Raw genomic sequence first — 7,585 nt, forward strand, 5'->3', positions numbered from 1 at the left:
TAAGATATCTCTAGCTGTGTAGCATGTCAAGTTTTATCCTACTGGACTTTTACTTATTTGTCCTCTGGTGCATGCTGCTTACATGTACTATTACCTGCCACTGGTCATCCAGCCTCCATTAGCGTCCATCACTGAGACTTGCACAGTGTTCATTTAGGTGCATTCATCAATATACAAAGAATGGAGGATTGGAATGTGCATGTATATAATACCAACACTTGACTTTAAAGTCAGATTTTACAATCTGTATTTCCAGTCTGGTGGTCTGGAATCTTCAATATTGTGGCATACCTTGAGACAATAGTCTTTATCTGACATAAATCTTTGTACATGTAGTACCCGAGACCTTACAATAGATACATGTATGTGGTAGTAATCACAAACTACCGAACCAGTATACACATTTGTATTGTCATAGTACATACAGGTTGTATTTCAGTGTATATCATCTTTTAATTATATGCCATATACTATGATAATGTATCATATACTATGCTACAATGTATATACTATGTGTCATACTCTATAAAGTTCATACATATCACCTGATGAAAGCCTCCATGAATAGTCGAACAGAATGGCGAAAAATCTTTGAAAAACACATTAAATAGCAAAGTCAACTTTCATGAAATAAATATACATTAATTTGTTTATAATTTGATTTGAAAAAATTATCAATGCCTGTCTGTATGCAGTGGAAATAATCAGTAAAAAGTTAAGAAATATATTTTAGAAACGTACATGAAATGGCACTAGCGTTTTGGCGAGAACAATTATATTATTCAAGGGGTTAACAGGGATTTCAATCACAACAAATTCCATCAAAATATCAATCTCCCAAACATTTCTGACAGAAATATTCATTGTACAAAAAAATTGTGGTATGTTGCCTAGTGTGATGTTGTTGCTACAATGTAGAGACCTAACCATGATGTAAATGTGCCCCTTTATTTCACATGGTGTACACGCTGTGTATCCATGTGTCACTCTCTACAAGTCTACATGATGGGCAATTTAATCGGAAGTGTTTAGATTAGAAAGATTAAGAAAATCATTGACTATACAGCACTGAAAGCATTTCCATCAAAGCCTTACTTAACTGTTAAGTTTTCAATTTGATTCAAACTCTGTTGTACCTGACCAGAATACCCATACTAAAACAAACCTGATATTAACGACTTCAGGAATTGTAATTGACAATTGCATTTCATAGTGAACTTACAGGTCGCATGAGTTCTAAGACTAGTATTTTCAGTTTTACTAACGTTTGTAATCTTTCCTCCCGCCTCTCTAAAAACGAACAAAAAATACTACCCTATACTTTAAACCTGTCTAAGCAAAACCACATAATAAACAGAAAACCTGTCTCAGCTATTTCCCTACATGCATTGCAATTACCCCATTCACTCTTAGAAACACATCTATAATAGAAACGTATGTAAACCAACAAATGCTTTTATTGTATGTCTGGTAATTAAAACAATTGACACCTCTGTCATTTACTTGACCATACACTAATAGAGTAAATATGAAACACATATAAACTGAACAGGTTTTTCATTTAATTTGGTGTTTACTTTCAATGTATTCAATATATTGCTTTGGTATTCCATGGAAGGTACTAACAGGGGTATTCCAAGATCTGTAGTTATGTAATTGTATGATACAACACTAATACATGTATGATCGATGTATATTGTACTTGATTCAATTTTTACTTCAGTTAGTGTAATGGTACATCTATGAGTGAGAGAGTGAAATTATTTTGGTTATTTTTATCCATGAATTAAAAAAATAGTTTTGTTGGTAATGTCTACCTTGGTTGGACATGATAATAGCCTCGGGGTTATTGACTTTTTAGGCGTGCTCTTTTGTGATTTGTATATGACAGTGCGTTCACTCTGTTGTTACAGAGTACCAGTGTATAATTGGCTCATATTGCTTTACATCTGAATCTTTTTTCTCTCAATTTTCTTAGTGAAAACCCAGATGTCTCAGCAAAATTGGACATGGGGACTTGAAAACATTCTTTTTAATTTCATGTGTTATGTATTCCGATACTACTAGCACTACCGGGTTGTTAAAATTATGTTCTGTGATGAAATTGCGACATTTATCAGGAACAATGCATATGGTGCATGTGTGTGGATCTCAAACATCAAATGTTGCGTATAGGAAAGTGAATGTCTTTGGAATATTTTTGAATCATGTGTATGGAAAGAATATATGAAACTATCTTCAATTGACAGTTTATTGCCACTTATTGATTTAATTTTTCTTGCTATCTAAGGAAGTTCTTGTACTGTATTCAAGGTATTTCAGTGCTGACTGTACACATGCTTTGTCATTGCTACTGTTCAAAGATTTGGTCTCATGCTTACAAATGCAAATAAGCAGTTCACTTTGAGAAAATGAACCTGGGTTTCTAGGTGTGATCTAATCGACGTTACACATCGACATTTTAATCTGCTGTTAGTTTTTACTCTTGGATAATTCCTCTTAAATTAATTTGTGACACCTGCAACATTGACTGCATCTCTAGGTGCACATGGGACCTTGGGAAATCTCTTCTAATCTCCACTTATCTCAATTCTTCACACCTATTTCTATTCTTGTTATTGTTTTCAAGATTACTGTGAGGTGCTATAATCTAATTACTAAACACAGAGACTGTACCAACACCCTGTTGATTACATACATACATACATACCGTATTTGCTCTACAATAGAAATGCATCTATAATGCAAGCACACATACAATGTAAATGTGTATACTGAATTATTAAAATATCGTTTATTTTGACCATTGACACTCCTCTGTTATTTACACAAGTACTAATGGATCAAATATAGAAGGACTGTGGTCTACTATACATTAACAGGAGTATTAATTAACAACCTATGATCATTTGGGAAACATTGACATCAGAATTTCAAATTTAGATGTGTGGTATGAATGTGGGAATCTGTGTATCTGTGTGTAGATGTGTAGTATGAACGTGGAAATCAGTAGGTAGATGTGTGATATGAATGTGGGAACCAGTGGATAGATGTATGATATGAATGTGGGAACCAGCGGGTAGATGTGTGATATGAATGTGGGAATCAGTAGGTAGATGTGTGATATGAATGTGGGAACCAGTGGATAGATGTATGATATGAATGTGGGAATCAGTAGGTAGATGTGTGATATGAATGTGGGAATCAGTAGGTAGATGTGTGATATGAATGTGGAAATCAGTAGGTAGATGTGATATTAATGTGGGAATCAGTTGGTAGATGTGTGATATGAATGTGGAAATCAGTAGATAGATGTGTGATATGAATGTGGGAACCAGTGGATAGATGTATGATATGAATGTGGGAATCAGTAGGTAGATGTGTGATATGAATGTGGGAATCAGTAGGTAGATGTGTGATATGAATGTGGGAACCAGTGGATAGATGTGTGATATGAATGTGGGAACCAGTGGATAGATGTATGATATGAATGTGGGAACCAGTGGGTAGATGTGTGATATGAATGTGGGAACGAGTGGATAGTTGTATGATAGGAATGTGGGAACCAGTGGATAGATGTATGATAGGAATGTGGGAACCAGTGGATAAATGTATGATATGAATGTGGTAATCAGTGGATAGATGTATGATATGAATGTGGTAATCAGTGGGTAGATGTGTGATATGAATGTGGGAATCAGTATGTAGATGTGTGATATGAATGTGGGAATCAGTGGATAGATGTATGATAGGAATGTGGGAACCAGTGGATAAATGTATGATATGAATGTGGTAATCAGTGGATAGATGTATGATACGATTGTGGTAATCAGTGGGTAGATGTGTGATATGAATGTGGGAATCAGTATGTAGATGTGTGATATGAATGTGGGAATCAGTAGGTAGATGTGTAATATGAATGTGGAAATCAGTAGGTAGATGTGTGATATGAATGTGGGAATCAGTAGGTAGATGTGTGATATGAATGTGGAAATCAGTAGGTAGATGTGTGATATGAATGTGGGAACCAGTGGATAGATGTATGATATGAATGTGGGAACCAGTGGATAGATGTATGATATTAATGTGGAAACCAGTGGGTGGATATATGATATGAATGTGGGAACCAGTGGGTAAATGTGTGATATGAATGTGGGAACCAGTGGATAGATGTATGATAGAAATGTGGGAACCAGTGTATAGATGTATGATAGGAATGTGGGAACCAGTGGATAGATGTGTGATATGAATGTGGGAACCAGTGGATAGATGTATGATATGAATGTGGAAATCAGTGGGCAGATGTGTGATATGAATGTGGGAACCAGTGGATAGATGTATGGTATGAATGTGGAAACCAGTGGGTAGATGTGTGATATGAATGTGGGAACCAGTGAATAGATGTATGATATGAATGTGGAAATCAGTGGGTAGATGTGTGATATGAATGTGGGAACCAGTGGATAGATGTGTGATATGAATGTGGGAACCAGTGGGTAGATGTATGATATGAATGTGTGAACCAGTGGGTAGATGTATGATATGAATGTGGAAACCAGTGGGTAGATGTATGATATGAATGTGAGAACCAGTGGATAGGTATGATATGAATGTAGGAACCAGTGGATAGATGTATGATATGAATGTGGTAATCAGTGGATAGATGTGTGATATGAATGTGGCAACCAGTGGATAGATGTATATGGATGTGGAAACCAGTGGGTAGATGTGTGATATGAATGTGGAAACCAGTGGGTAGATGTATGATAGGAATGTGGGAATCAGTGGATAGATGTATGATATGAATGTGGAAACCAGTGGGTAGATGTATGATATGAATGTGGGAACCAGTGGGTAGATGTGTGATATGAATGTGGGAACCAGTGGATAGATGTATGATATTAATGTGGAAACCAGTGGGTGGATATATGATATGAATGTGGGAACCAGTGGGTAAATGTGTGATATGAATGTGGGAACCAGTGGATAGATATATGATATGAATGTGGAAATCAGTGGGTAGATGTGTGATATGAATGTGGGAACCAGTGGCTAGATGTATGATATGAATGTGGAAATCAGTGGATAGATGTGTGATATGATTGTGGGAACCAGTGGATAGATGTATGATATGAATGTGGAAATCAGTGGGTAGATGTATGTATGATATGAATGTGGGAACCAGTGGGTAGATGTATGATATGAATATGGGAACCAGTGGGTAGATGTGTGATATGAATGTGGGAACCAGTGGATAGATGTGTGATATGATTGTGGGAACCAGTGGATAGATGTATGATATGAATGTGGAAATCAGTGGGTAGATGTATGTATGATATGAATGTGGGAACCAGTGGGTAGATGTATGATATGAATGTGGAAATCAGTGGGTAGATGTGTGATATGAATGTGGGAACCAGTGGAGAGATGTGTGATATGAATGTGGGAACCAGTGGGTAGATGTATGATATGAATGTGTGAACCAGTGGGTAGATGTATGATATGAATGTGGAAACCAGTGGGTAGATGTATGATATGAATGTGAGAACCAGTGGATAGGTATGATATGAATGTGGGAACCAGTGGATAGATGTATGATATGAATGTGGTAATCAGTGGATAGATGTGTGATATGAATGTGGCAACCAGTGGATAGATGTATATGGATGTGGAAACCAGTGGGTAGATGTGTGATATGAATGTGGAAACCAGTGGGTAGATGTATGATAGGAATGTGGGAATCAGTGGATAGATGTGTGATATGAATGTGGGAACCAGTGGATAGATGTATGATATGGATGTGGAAACCAGTGGGTAGATGTATGATATGAATGTGGGAACCAGTGGGTAGATGTGTGATATGAATATGGGAACCAGTGGATAGATGTATGATATGAATGTGGTAATCAGTGGATAGATGTGTGATATGAATGTGGGAACCAGTGGATAGATGTATGATATGAATGCGGAAACCAGTGGGTAGATGTATGATATGAATGTGGGAACCAGTGGGTAGATGTGTGATATGAATGTGGGAACCAGTGGATAGATATATGATATGAATGTGGAAATCAGTGGGTAGATGTGTGATATGAATGTGGGAACCAGTGGCTAGATGTATGATATGAATGTGGAAATCAGTGGATAGATGTGTGATATGATTGTGGGAACCAGTGGATAGATGTATGATATGAATGTGGAAATCAGTGGGTAGATGTATGTATGATATGAATGTGGGAACCAGTGGGTAGATGTATGATATGAATGTGGGAACCAGTGGGTAGATGTGTGATATGAATGTGGGAACCAGTGGATAGATGTGTGATATGATTGTGGGAACCAGTGGATAGATGTATGATATGAATGTGGAAATCAGTGGGTAGATGTATGTATGATATGAATGTGGGAACCAGTGGGTAGATGTATGATATGAATGTGGGAACCAGTGGGTAGATGTGTGATATGAATGTGGGAACCAGTGGATAGATGTATGATATGAATGTGGAAATCAGTGGATAGATGTGTAATATGAATGTGGAAATTAGTGGATAGGTATGATATGAATGTGGGAACCAGTGGATAGATGTATGATATGAATGTGGAAATCAGTAGGTAGATGTGTGATATGAATGTGGAAATCAGTGGATAGGTATGATATGAATGTGGGAACCAGTGGATAGATGTATGATATGAATGTGGAAATCAGTGGATACATGTTTGATATAAATGTGGGACTCAGTGGGTAGATGTGTGATATGAATGTGGGAATCAGTGGGTAGATGTGTGGTATGAATGTGGAAATCAGTGGATACATGTATGATATAAATGTGGGACTCAGTGGGTAGATGTGTGATATGAATGTGGGAATCAGTGGGTAGATGTGTGATATGAATGTGGAAATCAGTAGATAGATGTGTGGTATGAATGTGGAAATCAGTGGGTAGATGTGTGGTATGAATGTGGAAATCAGTGGGTAGATGTGTGATATGAATGTGGGAACCAGTGGATAGATGTATGATATGAATGTGGAAATCAGTGGGTAGATGTGATATGAATGTGGGAACCAGTGGGTAGATGTATGATATGAATGTGGGAACCAGTGGGTAGATGTATGATATGAATGTGGGAATCAGTGGGTAGATGTGTGGTATGAATGTGAAAATCAGTAGGTAGATGTGTGGTATGAATGTGGGAATCAGTGGGTCTGTATGATGTTGATGATTTGAATGTTTTTGTGCAATTCTCAGTGCACTAAATACTATTCCTAATACTTAGATTATTTATAGATATCTTGCTGTTGTAGATCAACAAATTGACTGAACTGTGACAATTCGCCATTGGGCATTGAAGGCCATATAGTGGTCACCACATATACTGTTACAAAAAGGGGGTTTGCCGACTAGGGAGTTTTCGGCTAACAGTAAAGACATCCCCCATGTGCATGTTATTTATCTTCAGTTCACTAGAACCATGGGGTCAGATTCTTAGATGGTTCAGTTTGTAAAGAAACAGGATCTTAAAAAAGAATTGAAATCCACTTGTGTTTCAACTCAACAGAAAGCCAAATTTTAAAAATCTGCTTAAT

The 7,585-nt window shown here is 37.0% G+C and overlaps 1 protein-coding gene across 1 annotated transcript in view; it reads left to right on the forward strand.

Moving 5' to 3' along the window:
- LOC144346253 (ly6/PLAUR domain-containing protein 6B-like) overlaps positions 1 to 7,585 on the forward strand; it is a 77,646-nt gene that overhangs the window by 13,648 nt on the left and 56,413 nt on the right. The gene's annotated exons all lie outside the window — the stretch shown is intronic.

Source organism: Saccoglossus kowalevskii, chromosome 7 (genome assembly GCF_978046115.1).
Source record: "Saccoglossus kowalevskii chromosome 7, keSacKowa6.1, whole genome shotgun sequence".
NCBI lineage: Eukaryota > Metazoa > Hemichordata > Enteropneusta > Harrimaniidae > Saccoglossus > Saccoglossus kowalevskii.